The sequence below is a fragment of the Falco punctatus genome (genome assembly GCF_963210335.1).
Source record: "Falco punctatus genome assembly, chromosome: 8".
NCBI classification, from domain to species: Eukaryota; Metazoa; Chordata; class Aves; order Falconiformes; family Falconidae; genus Falco; species Falco punctatus.
In genome coordinates, this window is record NC_137588.1 from 16,523,941 (window position 1) to 16,545,038 (window position 21,098).

A 21,098-nucleotide genomic window follows, 5' to 3' on the forward strand; every position below is an offset into this window, starting at 1 on the left:
GAAGAGGCAGGTGCGTAGGAAGCTCCCAGCAAGTGGAACGCAAGCCAGGCCCCATAGAGAAATCTTTGAGGCCTCATAGCTAATCTGGATAGGGTCATTCACTCTGGGACATAAGCAGTGAGGTCAGGAAAACCTTTTCGATTTGTAGAGACCCGAGAGAGGAGATGCACAGCCCACTAAAGACCAACGCAGACGTGTGCAGCTGGGCAGGGGCCTGAGCAGTCACCAGACAGTCTGCCAGGAAGCCAGTAACAGCGATAGCAATGAAACTGGGTAACACTGCCTAGCATTAGAGACGAAAGGAAAAACCATTAAACATCTTCTGAAGCTTAAACTATTTACTCTCAAAGCAGGGAAGGGTTGAAAGGAGCACATAATGCAGACAGGCCTAAAGGCAGGAAGTTCTCTGCATCCTTCAGCACCTTTTGCCAAGAGAGATGCTGTGCCTCATTATTCACTGGTAATACCCCAGGCCCTGAAGCAGCTTTTTGCTTTTAAAAAGCGCCGGTGGAAGTCCTCATTCTGCTATCCAGGTGAAAAAGTTGCCTTTTGGAAGGGAGGTGCAAAAGTCCTGCACAATCTCACCCGCAAGTCACCCACTGGCACTGGCAGAGCTGCACATGTTGGGGAAGGTGCAGTGACAGCACATCGAGCTAGGCAGAACAGACTGACTGAGCCCAGCAATGTTACTAAGCTAGCAATGACAGTTCCCTGTGTGCCTGGAGTTACTCTCATTACTTGTAAGACTTTAAAAATTAATCTACTACTTTGTACGTTAAAAAAATATCACCCAGGGACTGATTTACTGTACCACTGTCAATGGATCTACGGTGCTGACATGCTTCCCCTGTTAAAAGAACTCCAGTTGCCAGTAAGGAAGGACATAAGAAAGGATGACTGTTTTCCAGTCCTTTTCCAAAGAACTGGAAGCTGTCATAATATTTAACCTTTGCTCTACTCTTCCACCAACATGCAATCCCGCCCCACCCCACCCCACCGTTGGTTCCCACACCCCAGATATGAAAGCAGATAAGGAGGTCCCCGCTTGCTGCTTCCTGATGGTGACTCACAGCTCTGAGTCAGCCTTTGTGTTCTAGGGAACCTGGAAGGCTTTGAAACCCGCTGCTGATTTTGGCAAAACCACCTCTTCTTGCTTTGAGGGTAAAACAATTTACACACATCATTTTTGGTCTGAAAATAGCCGCCAAGATGAAAACAGCTAGAGAATGACCAAAGGTTTTCTTGTGCTGGGGTCCCTGCAGAGCAGAAGCAGAACCTCCCCGCCCTGGGGCAGAGCTGCACTGGAGTGATTGTACCACAAAACATCCACTTAAGCCCTGAGAATTCAGGCAGGACACATTCACAGCTCCTGGCTATTTTACACACAGAAGGTACCACTATTTATGACTCAGGATACAACCATCTCTAGAGCAATTGGTCATCTTTCCAGTGATGACCAAGAAAGGTGTCATCACCTGCTGGGCCACTGTCTGTTTCCCTGCCAGGTGAGACAAAGTTAAACAGTACCAATTCCAGTCCTGACATCAGTAAGTCAATCTCCTCCTCCTCCTCTGTTTTCCCTGGTGCATTCCTTCTAGCAAAGCCAGGCCACTCTTTTTGGGTACTCAGATACTAAGGAGCCTAGCACCCACCAGGAGATCCAGATAGAAGTGTTTTGATAAACAAGAGTTTGCCCCATCTGAGTTGAGACACGCTGGTAACGAGGGAAACTCTGGCAAATCCACCTCTCAAGAATCCATGTGTGTGTCTGCCTAGTGCTTCTCTGTCTCCACAGATCAGCACTTTGTATTTATATAGGGAAAAAAAAATACCCCTTCATTCTTGGCAGAGGAAAGCTCCCATATTTTTATTAACATGTTTAAACATTACATCAGCTGCTCATCTCAAACATTCATCTGCATCATCTACTTCTGTATCTGTTTTACAAAACCTTTAATTAAATTAATTATGCTTTAATATATATATTTTAATTTCCTTCTGCAATCATATTTCAGACATCTTCTGATCTCATTGCAATTCCAAACTATGCTCCTTCCCTTCACGACTGTTTGGTAAACACCTTTGCATGGGCCAGATTCATTAGCATTTTAATTATTTTCTCACTCCAGGACTTCTCTGCTATCCCTTCTCCCCACAGTATGGCAAAGTAAGCCATTTCTAGATTAAGCCCTAAATTCACTGAAAAGTCTTAAAGCATAAGTATGACAGCATAAAGAAAACAGAAGTTATCTGTAAAAAGTACAATAAATTGCTACACTTCCTTTCAGAGTGTAACTATTGTTAAAGAAATTATTTCAAGGAAATTGGTTTTAATATTCTTTAATAGGATTTTTCATGGTAAAGCAAAAAAACCTGAAACATGCCAAAGCACATGACAGAGCAATTAAAATATTGGTTGTAACAGTATTTTTTTAAAGTTTGCTTGAATGACTGTTGAGAAGGGGAAATCCTGATGTACTAAAACTTACCAAAGATTTTAATCTTAATTTTTAATTTGACTTTGAAAGTAGTAAATAGCTTCAGTACTCTTCTCCCTACACATCAGTCAAATAGTTTCTTTAAAATTAAATCACAAAAAAACACAGCACTACAGAGCACTTTCTACTAGTTTTTCAATTCTAAATGTTTTTATTTTTAAATTTGGCTACTTTTTTAAATGGCTACATGCTTTAAAAACTGAAGTGAAATATTTCAGCTAACCAGAGATATTCTTTCCCCTCCCCCAAGTCTGGTCAACAAATCTAAGTAAAAAAACCAGTTTGCTCAGCTCTGCACATAAACTCCTCCACCAATTTACCATACATCACCTCCTAAAAATTCAGGTACGTGTTTCTTAGTCTGTTTTAGTCACAAAGCAAGAAAATTTAGCCTCCCTCTTTTATTCATGTTTAGACCTCACTGATTTGTGACCATGATACTGTGATGTAGTGAGAGCACGCACCTAATCAGACATGTGGCTCAGCTATCGAGTGATTATTTGCCTGATCCCTTCCTTATATCACTACATACATAGCAGCATCACCAATCTATACTTTAGAAAATAAATCCACTAACACTAATGCCGATCCCGTAAAAAAATCCCAAGCATCCTTAGCATAGTCAGTCTCATTCAGTAATTTAGCACTCCCTGTGTATTCAAAGTGGGGGCATCCAGGCAAAAGTACGTTTGCAATACTTTCAGGCTTTATTTTCATTGTCAAAAGGACATATTTCACCATGGGGAGAAAACAGTGGGTGTTAAACCTCTAGCTCTTCTATAAAAGATTGAAGAGAAAGCCCTTGGTTTTCACATCAGGTGAAATCAAGGCTACAGTGGGGATAAGGGTCAGACCTATTGATGGCACGCTAAAAGTTTCCAATGCCTTTAGCTCTCTTTGGATTTAATAAAGGAAGCCCATATGCAACTATCTTCTCACAGAGGGTAGAAGTAACAGCAGTTCACAACTTTAGCTTACTAGAAATTGCTCCACTAAACCATTTCGCTGCCTTTGCAGACAAAATCACTTAGGATGTAAGCTGCTATTTTAGCTGTGTTCACTTCCAAACCCAAGACAGGCCACTTATACTTTTATTAATCAAAACTAAATTTGGATGGGAATTATTTAAGCGGCATTAAAACACATGCATTGTACAACTGGCTTTCCCAGGCAGACAAGCTTTTAGCTTGCTGACTGGTTCTTATCCAGGAGGAGAACTTTCCTAGCATGAACCTCTCCCACAGGCATACAAAATACACCTGCTTTCCTTACTGCCAGCATTGTGGGAGCAATGTACCTTGCACCACCTTTGTATCCTCTCATAACATTAGCAGGTATCTCAGGCTGGTCTAGCTGAACCCCTCAAGGATAAACAGACGAGCAGGATCTGCTATTACAGGTCCAGGGCTGCAATCACTCCCAAGAATGATTGCAAGCAGAGATCCTGTTCTTCTGCAGTCCCTTTCCAATTTATTTGCCTAAAATACTTCAAGTAATTCCCCAGAGAAAAATGATGCAAGGCAGCAACCAGCATGTAGGACAATCTCTTGAGGTCCTCATAGCCATTTGACGATTGCATCCATTTGGAAACTGGCATCTATTTGGAAATCTAAGACCATAGCCAGGTTCCAGGGAAAATATTCTTTTATTTCACCAGCTTACAGTGATTTGGAACTTAAAGGAATGCTTAACAGTGTTAAACATCTTGCCAGGAGGTGGATATTAGACTCACTACAGTGAATCCTCTGAAAATTATGCATGTCACTTAACACATTCAGTATAACTTATATCTGAAGACAAAAATCAAAATGGTTTTCTACTGAAGAGCCATCAACTAGACCTTCTTTCAGGCAGGTAACAATGCCACAGTTCTGCCACTTCCTAGGAATAATTTCATCACCAAAATGTTTGTGGGAAATACTCCTACTGGAAACGGAAGAGAGATTAATGAAGGGTGAGTAGTGAAGGAGAGCAACAGCCTATCGTTGCTTGAACCAGCAATGTCCACCAGCAGGAGGTATGACCTTCACAGTTTGATTGAGGAAGGCAGAGTATGGGAACCATGGGGGCTCTGCATACAAACAGCTTTCAGATTCATTTGGTGGCTATTCATAGACTGAAATAGAATGTGAAAGCAACACAAGAGTGACCAGAAGAAATACAACATTACTTCCCACGACTAACAAGCTCTTTCCAGTTTGGCCTACTACATCCAACCCTGTTTTCCTATTGCTCTATGCAAGTTGCAAAAGTCTGCTCAAGACCCAGCATATCTGATTTCACACAGGCACCTGTAAATGTAGGGCAGTGATGTCTGGTATCTGTCCTACTTCAGTAGTTCCACCTAACTAAGGCTTATTTGGACCCTAACCTTTCATTATATAAACAGGACAACAACAGAAACTCAGCAGGATACTGGCACTTCTATTTATGAAAATAACCCACCAAGAACTAGTATATGGTCCAACAAAGCATCATTATATAAATCAGGATTTAATCTGAAAACAATGTTCATCTAGTTGGGCTGTTAAAGCCTAACAATAATGATTCTAATGTTAGGTGTTGATACAGGGAGTGGGGAAAAGGATGGAAAAAAATAAGTGGAAGACTATTCAAGAATAGGGAAAAGAACCAGAAATAGAGAAGGAAAATTTAATGTGGAAGGGAAAAATACCAAAACTGGAAGCTGTCCCAAAAGTGAATTTCCCTTATGACATGAATGCAAGGATGAGCTAGTAAGCAACACCAACAAAAATCAAGGTGACTCTCCTTGTAGGTTTGAGATTCTCACACTTCTACCTAAGAAAAAATTTTGATCCTCAGTCCCAGGGCCACCTCAGTGGCTGCAGGCTTTTGAGACCAAAGCTCCTCATGAGTACTTGCATGCAGCTACTGAGCATACCCTAAAACTGAGTCTTCTCAGAGTTACCCCCCCAGGGAAACCTACCTCATACCTCATCAAAGTACGGTATATTTTACACAACATATATCTAATGTGAAGTACTTAAATAGATGGAAATACTTAAACAGCTTGGAAAAGATGAGAAAAGTTCCCTACACTGTGGGCTTTTACAGGAAAGGAAGATTACCTTACCCCAGAACATCTATGCCCTCTCAGACCGGCCCTTGTATCCCTTCAGCACAGAGGGAAGGCAACCCATGCATGGGCAAAGGACATATATTCAAAAAGTCAGATGTGTTTTTTCCCAGCTCTTTTCCCCCTTTCCCTGCAGGAAAATATACAAGTGGTATAGAAAACACCTTAGTTTATACTTTTACATACCTAAAATGTTTTTTCAGGCTGTGGTTAACGTTGTCTGAAGATGGTGTTTACTTCATATGCTTGTGAAACATCACAGGATTGTCATGCCAGCTAGGATCTCTTCCCAGCTGCCAAAGCATCTGTGTCAAGAGACTTCCCCAGTGCTAATAAGCAACACTTAAAATCATTGCATACTAATGACATGCAACTGGCACCCTTAAAGTTCTCATATCTTTTGCACCAGTACATGAGAATTCCTGTTTTGTGGCCAGAGTCCATAAACTATGGGTGCCATTAAAGCTATAGTAGTTATCACCAAGAGAATCTGGCACAGACTCTTAATTTGCTGTGGGAATTAAGTCCTAACAAAAAAACATTCTTCTGCTGTGATACGCAAGTTTCATATCTTAAAAAAAAATTTGAGCAGAAATGAGACCTACACCCATTCGTTCACAATTTTCCCTCCATTATTTGCTGCATTCTATTGTTCACAAACAATAGACATGTTTACCAATACATTTTTATGCAAGCCCTTTGTGATAAAAATAGCTCCTTTCACAATTCACATGGAAGTGCAGCAGGATTCTTGCTACTCCTTCCAAATGAACATGCATGTATTTGAGCAGGTCTTTCTGCCCCTCTGTTTTCCTCCCTCTGAGCATTGACACAGAAGGAGACAGCAGAGCTGAAGTAAGGAGCTCGCTGCTTCATATGCACACACAGCAAAAATGAGAAGTAGGATGGTTGATGTTGAGGGTGAATTGAATTGATCTAGGCGTTCCTTTCCAACACTATTATTTATGACAAGCAGTATGTATTAATGACTAGTGAACATACAATAATAATGTAATTAGCTTTCACTTAAACAATTACCTCGTTGTCATTTCCGATCCAAGTTTAGGAAGCAGCACAGACTCAGGAGGGCAAAGGGTTGCAATTAACAGGCACAGCTCACTGCTAGAACTGCATTAACCCTCTATGGGTACATTTTCAGAGACAGGAAGCAGTCAAATGCAGCCCACAGCAGTACCCATTTCTACATCCATTAACATTTGTGAAGTTACTCATTAAAGCCTGAATGAGTCCAGCAGTGTGAACCAGTCTCATGCCTCAGCAGACAGGTGATCCATCAGCTTTTTTTACTTGGATCATAACACCACACTGGAAGCAGGCTGCAGGTTTTATAGACAACAGAGCAGCTCCTTCCTCACCTTCTCAACTCCAGCTTTGCACTGGAGAAAGAGACACCATCCTTCTCTCCTGCAAACACAGCATGCCCTGGGACTTGTGCGCAGCTATCTCCGACAACAGGCATTGTGGAGGCCAACCCAGTTCCAAGGCAAATAAATGCTGCTGTACTTTTCTATTAATAATTTTGTTGACATCTTCTCCGAGTATGGTTCTCAGGGAACCATCCCTAGCTCATCTATCATGAAATGTTTTATCAGAAAACTACTCTGACTAGGTATATCTGGTGGGGCGAAACCACATCCTTAATTAGAATAACCATGACGTTATCAACGCATCCAGTCTAGCTACAATTATACTGGATACATATAGCCTGTTCTGAGCAGGGAAAATTTGTTCTGGGAAAATAATTTCTTGCAGCTGATGCAAGAGAAACAATAAACACATTCAGTAAATAAATTAAAAAATCATCCTAGGATATAGCGTATCTTTTGTTTACAGACATTGTCTCACGAGTCAGGGAGTACAAAAGACTTTGGCTTCTGATGGCTTGGATGGATGTACTCTTTGCTGGGCAAAAATCTGGCTGAAAAGCCAAGCCCAGCAAGTGGTAGTAAATGGAGTTACATCCAGCTGGTGGCCAGTCACAAGCGGTGTTCCCCAGGGCTCGGTGCTGGGGCCAGCTCTGTTTAATGTCTTTACCAACGATCTGGACGAGGGGATTGAGCCCACCCTCACTATGTTTGCAGGCGATACCAAGTTGGGTGGGAGTGTTGATCTGCTGGAGGGCAGGAAGGCTCTGCAGGGGGATCTGGACAGGCTGGACCGATGGGCTGAGGCCAGTTGTATGAAGTTCGCTCAACAGGGAGAAGAGCCGGGTCCTACACTTGCGGCACAACAACCCCACACAATGCTACAGGCTTGGGGAAAAGTGGCTGGAAAGGACCTGGGGGTGCTGGTTGATGGCCAGCTGCACATGAGCCAGCAGTGTGCCCAGGTGGCCAACAGCATCCTGGCTTGTATCTGAAACAGTGTGGCCAGCAGGGCCAGGGAAGTGATTGTCCCCCTGTACTCGGCACTGGTGAGGCCCCACCTCAAGTCCTGTGTTCACTTTTGGGCCCCTCACTAGAAGAGTGATGCAGAGGTGCTGGAGCATGTCCAGAGAAGGGCGATGTCGATGGTGAAGGGTCTGGAGCACAAGTCTGATGAGGAGCGGCTCAGGGAACTGGGGGTGCTTTAGTCAGGAAAAAAGGAGAAGCCTCAAGGGGGACCTTATTTGTCTCTACAGCTACCTGCAAGGAGGCTGTAGGCAGGTGGGGGTCTGTCTCCTCTCCCTGATAACAAGTGACAGGACAAGAGGAAACGGCCTCAAGTTGCACCAGGGGAGGTTTAGGTTGGATAGTAGGAAAAATGTCTTCATTGAAAGGGTGGTCAAGCATTGCAGCAGGCTGCCCAGGGAGGTGCTGGAATCACCATCCCTGGAGGTGTTTAAAAAACACATAGATATAGCGCTTAGCAAGTGATGGACTTGATGATCTCAAAGGTCTTTTCCAAATCTAAGTGACTCTATGACTTTATGCATTAACCACAGAAAAGAGGACAGGAAAGGGCCTTTGCAGCTCCTTGTTCAGCAGTGACAGCACTCACTCAACACATGGGAAAATCCAGCAACCAAAACCTCTTCTTCCAGATTCAGGAAGGACATCTTGTACCACCAGGGAGATTATGCTACAAAAAGGTACCCAAAAGCCCATTCCCTCAGTCTGCATGTTCCCCCATGAATGCTTTCATCTGTCCGCCAAGGACCCAGGTTCCAAGGCAGGGCACACACCAAGGCATTTTCTATCGCACATGAACTAGATCACCAAACCTTTGACAATTCTTCTCATTTTTTGAGACCACAACAAAAATTCCTGCCAGACCCTTTTCTAAATCCCTGTTTTCCCACCTGTAATCACTTATTCAGAGGAGTACACTAGCAACAACTCTTTGGAAACTCAGAGGATTAAATTATCATTGAATTGAAATGTGATGAAAAAAATTACAGTTTCTAACTTTTCTAACGTACAGCCTATCTCTCCTCATTGTTTTAAAGGCGAGATTAGTACCAACTGTGTTTAGCTTCTTATCTTTGCTCAACAACAAAAGTTATATAATGTTTCAGGAAATTAGTTCAAGTAAAAACCACCACCTTTTTCACAGCACTAAATGCCTAGGAAAAAATTCTGGTTTGCCTGTTCTGGCATCTTGGGTTTACTCAGGACAGACAGGGCACAGGCAGCAAAAAGCAAAACAAACCTGAGCTGTAATACTGAAGAACCAGCCTAGGGTTAAATTATTTTCATGCCTAATTCCTACAGCTCTGTAAAACTGCCAAAGCAGGTGTCACTTACGATAGTAGCAATTTTTGTGATGGTGCTGATCTGCTAGCATTTCAGTGGAGACAATCACAAATTCACCTTTTAGAGCCGGAAGTATTATTTTGCGGACATGTTAAGTATAACATTGAGAAAACAAGTAATCTAAAAAGATTAGTGGTATCATGACACACACAGATCCGTAGCACAGGGAAGATCTCCGGGTGTTTCAGGACGTATGACTAAGTGGTAAGATACAAGAAACGGCAGCTATGGAGAACACAATGCAAGCGCTCGGTACCATTGTTTCTGAAATTAATGTTTATCAGTTTTTCCATGAATCACCAACTGCACTTTAAATACCAGTGCCTGTATTCTTCAAGAGACTATAAATACACCCAGTTTATTTGGCTGTCCCGGAGAAACCTGTGAAAAGGATGACATTTGTTCATAATATATAGCAATGATGAAGAGCTGTCACAGGACTGAAACAACACATTTTTCTTTTTCTAGATGTGAATGACAAAATACTTCTGTATGCTGTCACATCCCTTTCTGATGGGAGAGCGCCTTAGCAGTCTGTTTGGTAATAACACTCCTGAAGTTGTTTTGACTAGGCATTTTTTTTCCTTCTACTGACTCCCTCCTACAATACGTCATACTGGCTATATTGGTCTGGTTTTTATGACACTTGGTTACCTCCCAAGCCCAATATGATCACCAGACCAATACTATGGGAAGTCTAAATCTGCACAAACCCATTTCAGTTAGTGGAACTATAAACCCTTTTGCTGGTGTTTCACAGTTGTCTTGTACTTAGAGTTACACTCGGATCAGGGGAACTTTCCTCCAAGTGAGGGAATTACGAAAGAGCCAAGTGGCTTGCACACTATTACACAGCAGGACCAAGTGAGATATTGATACTTCCCTACACCACTTTCTCACAGGAGGAAAGCATGTGGGAAGTCAAACTACTGAGCAACATAAACACACAGAGGAGCTGCTGGAGAGCAGACATCTGTCTCGATCTCCAGGACCACTCACTTTCTTCCAGACTTCAAAGACATCACAAAAAAATTAAGCTTTGATCTTGGCAAAGATGACTTTCCCTTGCAGTGGGATGAATGTGAAATCCACATATCAACCTCATTGTTTTCAAAGATATCCAAGAATGACTTTGGACTGAGATATCTTTATCAAACATTTAAACGGGAAAAAAAATGAGTCCACACACAAAAAAGCACAGTTAAGGAACCTGCGCATTTCAGTCCTGATGACAGGAAAAATTATGACTTCAAGAAAATAGACATGAGGCTACATTTCTAGCATTATCTGAGGTCTACTGATACATTTATCTATTTTCTAAGCACTATTAAGAGAAATAATAAGATGTGAAATATGTAATCTAGCCTTATCTTAAAGACAGGACAAAGTCAGCTCTTTCACCTTCCTTCCCACTTCACAAACAGCCCACTATCCACTCATTTGTCATGATTCTAACATGTTCTCTTTAGCCTTTTAATTCACAGGGATTTGCACAAGCTCCTTTTGGTTCTTATTCACTTAACTCCATGCCCTATGAGATTTCACTTTAATTTCAGGTTTGCAGTAGCCAGAATTGCCATGTTTTCAGCATCCTTCCTATAGAGTGTAATTTCAAAAGAGTATATTTTGGTTTCTTTGAAGTGACCCTTAAAATGTTTCCCTGCCCAACCTGGCATATCATAGAACAAATCAATAACACCACTGCACTGCAACTGTTTGATTCGGGTCAGATCTTCAAAAACATGGAGGATACTTTGAACAGTGATAAAAGAATGCTGTATCAGCCTACCCTTTATGCGCTGTACCAGACTTGCTTTGGAGACAGGCACTGGAATCTGGGTAGAAATTAATAAGGCATTACAAGAAAACATACTGAATTGTACATGTTTTTATACCATGGATCAATATGGCTTCCAAGAAATCAAACGTTTTGAAGAAAAGGCAACATGCTGTGTGCATAGCTCTGAAAAAAAAAGTCAGGTGGTAGCTGTATAATACACATACCTAAAAGACTCAAAGGAAAAAACTTCAAAATAAATATTGTATGTTTCCTTTTAGAGGAATTACTTTATGGGGTAAAATAGGTTCTTAAAAATTTTAGAGTTATGTTCGATTGCGTGTGAGGTTTGAAGTTTTCTGGAGAGTGGTTGTATTTGTAATAAGAATGGGAACTTGACAGTACGACTGCTTTTTGTAGGCAGCCTATGTAGATTAGCCCATCTGGACTTCCTGAGCACAGACCAAATGCCAACACTTTCAGGCTGCAGCTATCACTGTTCCAAGAGACGAAACACACAGATATCTTTCCTTCCCGCTGCAACTGTTGGAAAGTTGTGGGTTTTCTGCATTAGTCAGCACAAGTGGACCTTGTTTTTCTCATTTATTGCACCAGCAGGATATATAATAAACAGCTGCCTCAGAGGAAAGAGGAGTGAGAAGGGATAATATGAAAGGGGACTCCAGTGTAATGAATAAAGTTAAAGTGATTCTGTTTTAGCCTGTTCATTCTCTTGCTGGCGTTTATGAACAGAAGGAGGTAACAGAAATAACAGCCTTAGTACGCATACAGTCACTGAAAAACTGGTGACCTCTAGTATATCCAAGGCACTTGTGTTTAGCCCATGTATGAATATCGAATGTGTGTTCCTGTCCCAGAATTTGCAGTCTCAATGTAAAATCCGGTGCTATTACTTAAATAGTAATAGCCTTTTGGGGGGAGTTCCCAAGCCTGAGACAGGGGCACAGATGCTGTCCAGAGAACTGCTTGAGTAGGGTTTTGCCATTAGGGTCACTAAAGACAAACACTCAAATACAGACCCCATGAAGAAGGGGACATCTTCTTTCAGAGTGCCTAATTTATTCAGGAATATATTTTTCCTGGTTCAGACAACAGAATATTTAGTACCTGAAAATATGGCTAAAACAGTTTAGCGACTAAATGGATTTAAATACCCTCCTACCTTTGTTGTTTATTTTCATCCCCTTCCTTCAGCTGTAGTACAGGAGGAAACTGCTGGAAATGGCAAATTCTGCTTTGCATTCATACATCCTTTTATAAATAGTGACACAAAATCCAGGCCCTTCTACCCTACATGCAAGGGATTTTTCCCTTCTTTAAAATAAAAAACTTTTAAAAGAAATCTTAATGGGAAATAAAAACATAATGTTCTTCTGGGAAGAACCAAGACTACAGCTAAGAGCCAGACACCAAATGCTATTGTTAGGCATCTTGTTGATAGAATTACAGGGAAGGCTTATAAGAAAGGTCTCCAAATTAATTCAAGGGTATTAGACATACATATTATAATACAATTTAAGCTTCGGCTCTTCCAAAAAAACCACAGCAGAAGTATGCAATTCAAGGACTAAAGTGCAAGCTTCATACCCATAAAGTGGATTAGTTAGGAAACAAAAGTGTAAAACGGTTCTCTACTGTGCATTTTCTTTCCAAAGCACTGGAGAGGTACAACTTTCCTCCTAGGTAAGGTCTTAGCTAGTGCAAAAGCAGAAAACCATCAGGGCTGGAGAGCAGTACCCTACAGCATCACCTGGGGAACGAACAGTGCTCCTTGGCTGTGCTTAAATAGGGCCCCAGGCAGGGGCATGTGGGTCACAGGTGAGGCTGGTTGTTGTTAAGGTGGAGCAGGGGCTGTAGCAGATGCATGCAGTCTGAGGTTGGAAAATACCCTTCCAGGTTCCGTCTTTCCAGTTTTTGAGGGTATTTTCCTTGCTAATGTAGGTGAAGGATGCTGCTTTCTGTGCCATGGCAGTAAAAGCCACTAAGAGAGAGACTTTCAAATGGGCCAGAAGTGTTCGGAAACATCAACCTCACTACTTGTCAGTGGAAGTTGTACCCTTAAATATATCCTTCAGATACATCTGTAAATCTCACCCAGAGCAGAAAACATTTCTAGAATGAGAGAGACTTAAGGCTATTCCTTTTCCCAATGAAATCCAGTTGTCCTCCCTCCAGCACCCAGAAATCCCACAACAAGCTGCAGTCAAATGGCTTGAACCCAGCCCAGTGGACACCAACGGGCCGCATGTCAGTATGGCCATAGGAGCTGGAGAGCACGGCAACAAAAGGGAAGAAGAATCGGGAGGCAGTGATTTGAAGCAGGGAGGAAGAACCCTTCCCCCATGGGACGTAGTCATCTGAGCACTACAGAACAGCCTTGTGTTCCACTTGTCACTGGCTTTTGTCCTGCAGTCAGGCTGCCTCGGCCACCGGCTTTGTTGGGTGCGCGCTCAGCACAGTGCGGAGCTTGTGTGACCAGGATAGCCCTTCGGGCTGCCTTCTGCAATGCCTGGCATTTCCTGGCCATAATGTCCTTTTGTGCAGCTAAAATAAGCTGTGCATTCTCTTTTTAAAACTGTTCCTCTGTCACTGTGCTATTAAAATAACATCAATATCCCCCCAGTCTACGGGTTAGCGGTTAAAATCTGCTGTCAATTACCAAGCAAAATGTGAATGAAACGAAGAACAAATTGTCTAACTTCATCAGTGTTGTTTCTCTCTTCTTCCCCCAGATAATAATACCTTAAAATAGAATGCCTTATTAACCACAGACCAGAAGGTTAATAAGTACATCAACAAAACAAATGTAGTAAATTAAAACAATGCATTAACATTCATTAGTATTTCACTGTTGATTCCCAAACATGCTGCTATTGCTATTGTGTTATTATCAGGCAATAATTGTTATGTCAAAAGATAGGACCCATATGGTTCAAAGAGTTCCTCTGGGAGCTTCCTCTGTATGAAAGTCAATCAAAAATACGATTCTATAAGGAAAGAAGTGGACACAGGAGAGCTGCTGTCAGTATTTGCAACTCATGCAAGAAACTCAAGCGACTATTTTAAATAAAAGTTTTTAAATCTAGGGAAAAGAAGTTAGTAAACCAAGAGTAACATCAGCAGGTTTGTTCACAGTATGTAAAGTTCAAATGCCAGTCTTTGCCAGACTGGATTCTGTCATCCAAGCAATAGAAAATACCCTCTAAACACTTCAGGAAAATTCAAACATTGTATATAATTTTCTGCCCATAATAACTGAGAATGCTGATCCAGGTGAGCTAAAATGGAATACCCACAATCTTTAGGTGAAGCCTGAACAGATAGAAGGTGGCTAATGTACCGCATTGAATATCCTAGCTGAACTTGTCTGCCATCAAACATTAAATCCTGTCTTACAACTCAGGTCCTCATGGTAAACATTTAATCCACATAATTAACTTCTAAGATGCTGTGACATATAAGATGTACAAATCTCCCAGCTGCCTTTTCTCCTTCAGCTGCCCTCGTCCTCCCTTATCTCCTGACCATCCTGCTGGAAGGAGTGGGGACAAGCTACAGTGCCATGGCCTTGGGTTTCGGTGCTGTTTGATGTCTGCCTGGGACCTGGTGTCACAGCGTGCTCCAAAAGTCCCTTTGTGGATGATCCACACAGCGCTGCGGCACCCAGCTCTGAGCAACCACGTCTGCACAGCGGGTGCTTGCCTCGTGCTTTCTGCAGCCTCGCTTTCTTCTGCTTCCCCCATAGCTTCGCCTCCTCTTCTTTTCTCCTACAGCTTCCCCCTCGCCCAGAAGCTGAGCAGAGCCAGGCTGCGGCTGGCTTGCTCCGACTGTGCCTCTGGCCGAGCTGCAGCCTGCACAGCTTCCAGCAGCCGCCGCGCGCCTTCACCTCTGGCTGACTCGTGCTTCCACTGAGGGTTTATTCCTCTCACTGTTGCTGATGTGGAGGGTTTCGTGGGCCACACAAACGGGCAGAAACCATAACTGTAGGGTTTTGAAGCAACACTTGGGTTACATCACTGCTTCTGTATTTTTATATATTCTTTGCAAGTTCATTAAAAATCACTGTATGCTCCTTACTTCACTGTTTTAATAGCACAAGCTGTTTTGCCTAGCTCTATCTCGCTGTTCTATCTGGTGGCTCATATTTACCAGGCACACACGGGTTGTGAAGAGTTGCGTAAGCTGGTTTCTATGGTAGGTTTCTATTCGCCATCTGCTTGACTGAAAAAATATCTTTTTCAGTTAACACACTGGGTCTGGTGTTTGCATCTTTTGTTTCCTTCCAGATGCGATCTCAGAAACATAGGAGGGGCTGCAAGGCTTGCGGCGGGAGGAAAGGCCGCTTGAAATAGCCCTTTTACCCAGCTAAGAAATGCATTGTCCCTGCTTGAACACTACAGGAAACTTAATGTCCTGAAAAGCCTCTTTCCCTGTACCCAGCTACTTTCCATGGCACTGCTTTATCATAAAGGAGATAAAATTGTAAGCCTCTTTCTCTATATACATTCATCCTGTTGCTAGGCTGGTTTCCTAAGGAAACCAGGGTCTGTGCTCACCATCACCTTGTTCCCCTCCTTCCCAAGTTGCTGTTGAGCCTCTGGCTTATTTCTGCCCCATTTAGAAGAGAGGGCAGAAAATCAAGTTCCCACACTTTCACAGGACAGGGGAGAGGCCTGTTATTGACCTGGATGAGAGATGTGGCAGCATGAGAGGCCACCCTGTGCTAGACACCTGGGAGGACGCTCCAGAAAGGGATGCTCTGAATGCCCTGTTCATGGAAAATTGCTTTAAATGGAGCTTGCAGCTCAGCAGACACAAACGCATCCAAGCAAGTCCATAGGAAACTGCTTATGGGGACTGCCTGTTTACAGCAAGTCTCTCAGGCTAAGAATATCAAGCAGCAGAAGCAGGGACTGGGCAAGTGGAGCCTCTCTAGAAGGGCATGGATGGGCAGCAGCAACAGTGGCACAAGTGATGCGTGATGTGTATTTTTGGATAAAAGAAGAACACAGTCCTCAGGAGGAAAGGCTTCTGTTTTCCACAGCTGCATGAGGCAGTGGAAAGGGCAAGCTGTAAGATCCCGGGTGAACAGCCAGAGGAGCTGAGAGCAGGCACACAGTGCATACACCCCAGAGCAGTCCCGCACCTGTGATTCATTCAACACCCACCACTGCGGGTTTTGCCACACAAGGGAGATGCAAAAGCAAGGGCTGCTGATTGACTTTGGTGAGCACTTCTGAGAGCTGCCTCCTGATTGCTGAGCTGGGTGAAATAGGGTGCACCAAGGCACTGCGGGTGGCACGCTGTGGGTGACACGCTGCAGGTGGCACGCTGTGGGTGGCACGCTGTGGGTAGCACGCTGCCTCGGCCCCTCCGTGCCGGCAGCACAGGGTGTTCCCCACACACCACCTCTTCCTCCCATTCAGCACGAGGAAGGCATCGCCATGCCCTGGTGCCTGGCAGCCCGCCGCCGTCACAAGGGATCTGGCAGCTCCGCCAGCCCAGCTCCTGGGCAACAAGCACACATTTCTTTTGGAGGAGAAAGCTAAACCAGCCCCCGGCTGTGCTTTCCAGGGGAGAACGGGGCAGCCACCGTGAGGAGAGGTGCGTGGGCAAGTGCCATCTGCAGTCCCCCCACAGTGACCCAGCTGCTGGCCCAAAGAACAGTTCACCTGGAAGGTGACCCCAAGGTGGTGCACAAAGTGCTTCTGAGGCCCGAGTTATCCCCTACACAAAACAGCCTGGGTGCCCCTATGCCATGTGGCCAGTCACAGGACGTAAGGCAGCCTCAGCTGGTCCTGAGCATGTCCCGCCGGCAGCTGTAAATCACTGCTAAGAGTATGTATGGACGTTTTCATCAAAAAGTCTCATATGCTGTTCCCTCAGCCATGGCCCGCTGCTGACTCATTTTGCCTGGGAGAAATATTATATATGCTTCAAGCTTAGAATAGGTACAAAGCTGAACCTTTTATTTTTAATCTATAATAAACTAAGTTTTTAGAGGAGAAAAATCATCAAGGTTGCATTTACTCTCATGGTAGGAAGTGTACGGTTTTAAGGCAGAGAAAGCGCACACCTCCTGCAGGAGAAAAAGCTGATCCCAGGCTCTCTTCTCCCTGCAGTGTGACTTTCACAAAGGCTCTGTGGTGGGCACTGGGCAGGCGGTACAGGACGAGGGATCAGGTACCCTGACATCAGAGCAACAGGCTCAGAGCCAGCCCAATCAGCCATTTTCGTGTACAAAAATGTGCACACCCTAAAAGGTCTGGGAATTTGCAGAACTGTTTTTTCAATCTGCAGTTTAAAAACAAGCAAGCAAACGAAATTTAAAGTAGAAAATAATTGCAAATTTTGTCTCCTGAAAAGTGAAAGAAATACAGGAAGAGGGGAAAAGTATAAATTTGTGTTTCAACAAGCAACAGCCTCAAGTCCTGAGCAGCTGAAGGAAAAAAAAACACCAACAAAAAAACCCCAAAATAACCAAAAAGAGGAGGCCCAGGATAAGCAACTCAGAATTTACTTTGAAGGTTATAGCTTGTTTACAAGGTTCAGTCAGAGCACAAAGCACAAAGAAAGCGTCTGGCCACAATCCCTTCGTGCACTTTAGCAGCCTGCAAATGAGGTCTAAACCAAAAATAATCAAGCAAAACAACTTCCAGAAGGAAAGTTTTCTGTCTAAACCTCCTGACTGCTCATCAGCAGCACCCAGACTATGCTTTAATAAAAGTTACCCTTTTTGAAAGGCTGGAGAGCTCTTAGCACAAGGTGCACCTGCCTGTCCATAGCCACCCAGAACTCCTCACACCCAAGACCACAGCCAAGCTCATCCTGGGAACGTGGAGAAAAATGAGATGTACAAATAGGTTCCTCTGTCTTGGCCTTGGCAGTTCATCACATAAGCTTTTTGCATTTAAATACATCAGGGAAAGTTTCTGTGCCCTCCAGAAATCTTCCTGCTGCTGGGACTCTTTCCCTGTTTGACAGAAACTCTGTGTCTTACAGGCTGCCAGTTGCTGAAGCTATAAAATCACCTGCCTCGGGGAGTCAGGTTTTAAGTCACAGGTACACAGATAAGGCAAGAGCAGAAGGTCTTAAAGAAAAGTTTAAGTGGGAAATATGATGGTGCTGCAGTTAAGAGACTAATCCACTGGGGAGATTCAGGTCTGCCTTGGCGTTACCTCCCTGCAGTCTGGAGGCGGCAAACATTGCAGACTGAGCCATACGGGCCTCAGTCAACCGCGTTATTTCCAGCCCTGGTTAGGGGCACTGCATTCTGTATGAAGCAATAACAGTGAAGTCTCGAGAACCAGGACATTTTAAAAAGGCATTTGTATGTATTTATGTGCAGTAATTTATGAAAACCAATTCTGTCACTGGTATGCACTGAGGTTGTTGGGCACTGTTTGTATGAATCATGGGGCTAGGCCAGAAATTACATTAAAAAAAAATAATTTAAAAAACCCAATAAACAACAGCAACACAGGAAAAAGACCTTATCTCCCACAGCTGTTCTTTTTGCAGCAGTAAGAGGCTAGACCGGCAACCACAGGGAAGGTGGGTGTGGGAACGCCTGGCAGCTGCCAGAGCTGCTCCGGCAGAACGAGGTATTCCTGACGTGTCCACCCAGACACAGCATCTCCTACAGCATTTTTTTACATCTTTCATGGAAAGCTTTGAATGAAGCAGAATCATAAAGCTTGTGCTCTGGTGAGGGGAGCACAACCTAGAGAGATGTAGGTGCTGGGTTTGGGCCACAGTGCCTAGTCGTGCAGGAGGTCCGGGAAGGAGTGCTTGGATGTAGCTGTTCCTCCTGAGAGGATCGTGCCACTATATCCGTCGTCTGCCAGCCTGCAAAGCTTCCTCAGGGAGCGTTCATGTTGGCTCTGAATGGAATTATCCACTTCCCTTTGTCTTCTACACACAGTCTATATATTAGATTGTCTATCCTGGAAGAATGTTTAGTTCTTTACTGTCAGTTTCTGCTTTGTAAATTAGCTGGGTACTGACACCAGCTTTCTTGTAACCCTGCAGAAAGGCTTGCACCATAATAATTCTAAAATTATTTGTATATATAATATTACAGTAAGGTTTGATCCGAGGTCCTTCTCAGACACTTTCTTGTTCTTTATTCAAACCTGAGTGCATATGTTTTATACTCAGTAATTACTAGGTGGCAGATTAAGGCAAGTTTTTCTTCATTCATGATGAAACATACCTTTCGTCATGAAGGTCTCATTCAAAGGGGAATGAATCACTTTTCTTTTGCTATCTATTTTTTTTTCTAATAAAATTATATTTTTAACACAGTTTTCACCTTCTCAAATCTAAAACCATGCAATCTTTACTTTCTTCCCAAATATTTTTGATCACAAGTTCAGTGATATGAGTATACAAAACAAGATAAACACACAATCTGTCTGTACCCAAACCCAGGTGGAGGTACAAGCTCTCTCCAGAGCATCCCTGACCAAGACAGAGCCCCTGCCAGAGAGTAACAGCACCAAGAAGATGCAGAAGCACCTTGGCCATCTCAGGGCTCCAGCTGAGCAAGATCCTGGCAACATCCAGTTTTACTGTCTGCTGAGTTGCTCAGTTTGGGTTAAGCTACGTGAGCACAGGGCACGTGGTGTACAAAGAACTTGCTCATTTTTCTTCATGAGATTTGTGGCCTCAGTTCCCTTGGCAAGGTCCAGCTTGCATCCAGCCCCGGGAGATGAAAAGCATCCCACAGGGAGTGGCTAAATCAAATCCATCCTCTGACAAGAGTAAATGGGACACACATGTAAAGAAGAAAGAAATGCTTATGTACTTGTGCTTAACAGGTATATATCTCCCTGTGAATAAAAGTAGAAAGCACATTTCAAAAAAACACTTCTTCCTGACAAAAGTACTGGAATTAGTTCTGGAAACAGGTTCTTAGAGAATGGTGGCAAAATCCTCCTGGAGTTTTCCCATGGCATGCTAAGGGACTTTCAGCAGGAGTAACAGGATATACAAGTGTATCTGTAAATATGCATCTGTCAATTAATGACTTACAAGTTACTAGGCATAATTTGGACTGAAATAAGAGAGCTCAAGCAGCGTTTGACACTGACTTTAAAGCTGATTTCAAATAAACTGGAGAACAATTCTGAAGAAAAGTTCAGCAAAACCTTTGCAATATGTCACACAGACTAGGTTTTACTCATTCACTTCCCAGAAGAGGCAGGGTTGCTCTCTAGTTTCCAGGGGAAAATCACATGTAATATAATCCTTTGGTAAAAAGGACAGACCTCAGGGTACAAAGGAAAATGAGCTTTATTCCACAGGCAAAGGTTAAACAAAAATTCTATTAGAAAATGTATCCAATCTTCAGTTATTGACAGAAAGAGGGCATTACTGCTACAATAAAAATAAACCAAGAAAAAACAAACAAACAAACTAACCTGTTTTTCCTCTGGAGGAAAAGTAATGTTCTGTTCAAACAGTGAAAGGAACTTCCAGACTTTTTGCCACCCCCCCCCCTTTTTTTTAACTTTTTAAAGAGCTTGAGTAAGTGGTATGTGTTCTAATTTCTCCCATTCGCAATATGACGATGGGCATCTCTTTTTTTCCTGCCAGCACATAATTCCCTCCGTCTGTCCCAACTCCAAAGTCCACACATACAAAATCAGCCTCTGTGAAGCAGCAGGATGTAACAAGCAGCTCAATTTTATCTACCAGGACCAACGAAATATGAAGCCTGCATGTTAAAAAGCATTAAAACATTTGTCCAAAACCAAAATTGATCCTACCATATGTTATGAGGCTGTCGCCGCACAGTACCGCCAAGTAAGAACACATTTTCTTGCCTAGGCAGGCAGTTTTTCTGCATAAGCTTAGTGCCTTCGTTGTTTCGGCAGGAGCACAGTCATTGTGCTTCTGAACCTTATTTCTTCGATGTGTGTATGTTCACAGCATTTTGCCAGCTA

At 43.2% G+C, this 21,098-nt stretch overlaps 1 long non-coding RNA gene across 1 annotated transcript in view; it reads left to right on the forward strand.

The window, feature by feature from the left end:
• The window catches only part of LOC308068899, a 50,678-nt gene extending 32,079 nt beyond the window's left edge, over positions 1-18,599 (forward strand). The window contains exon 2 of the long non-coding RNA XR_013930184.1: positions 1-18,599. This exon is cut by the window's left edge and continues 22,593 nt beyond it. This is a non-coding gene — a long non-coding RNA (uncharacterized lncRNA).
• The last annotated feature ends 2,499 nt before the right edge of the window (positions 18,600-21,098 follow it).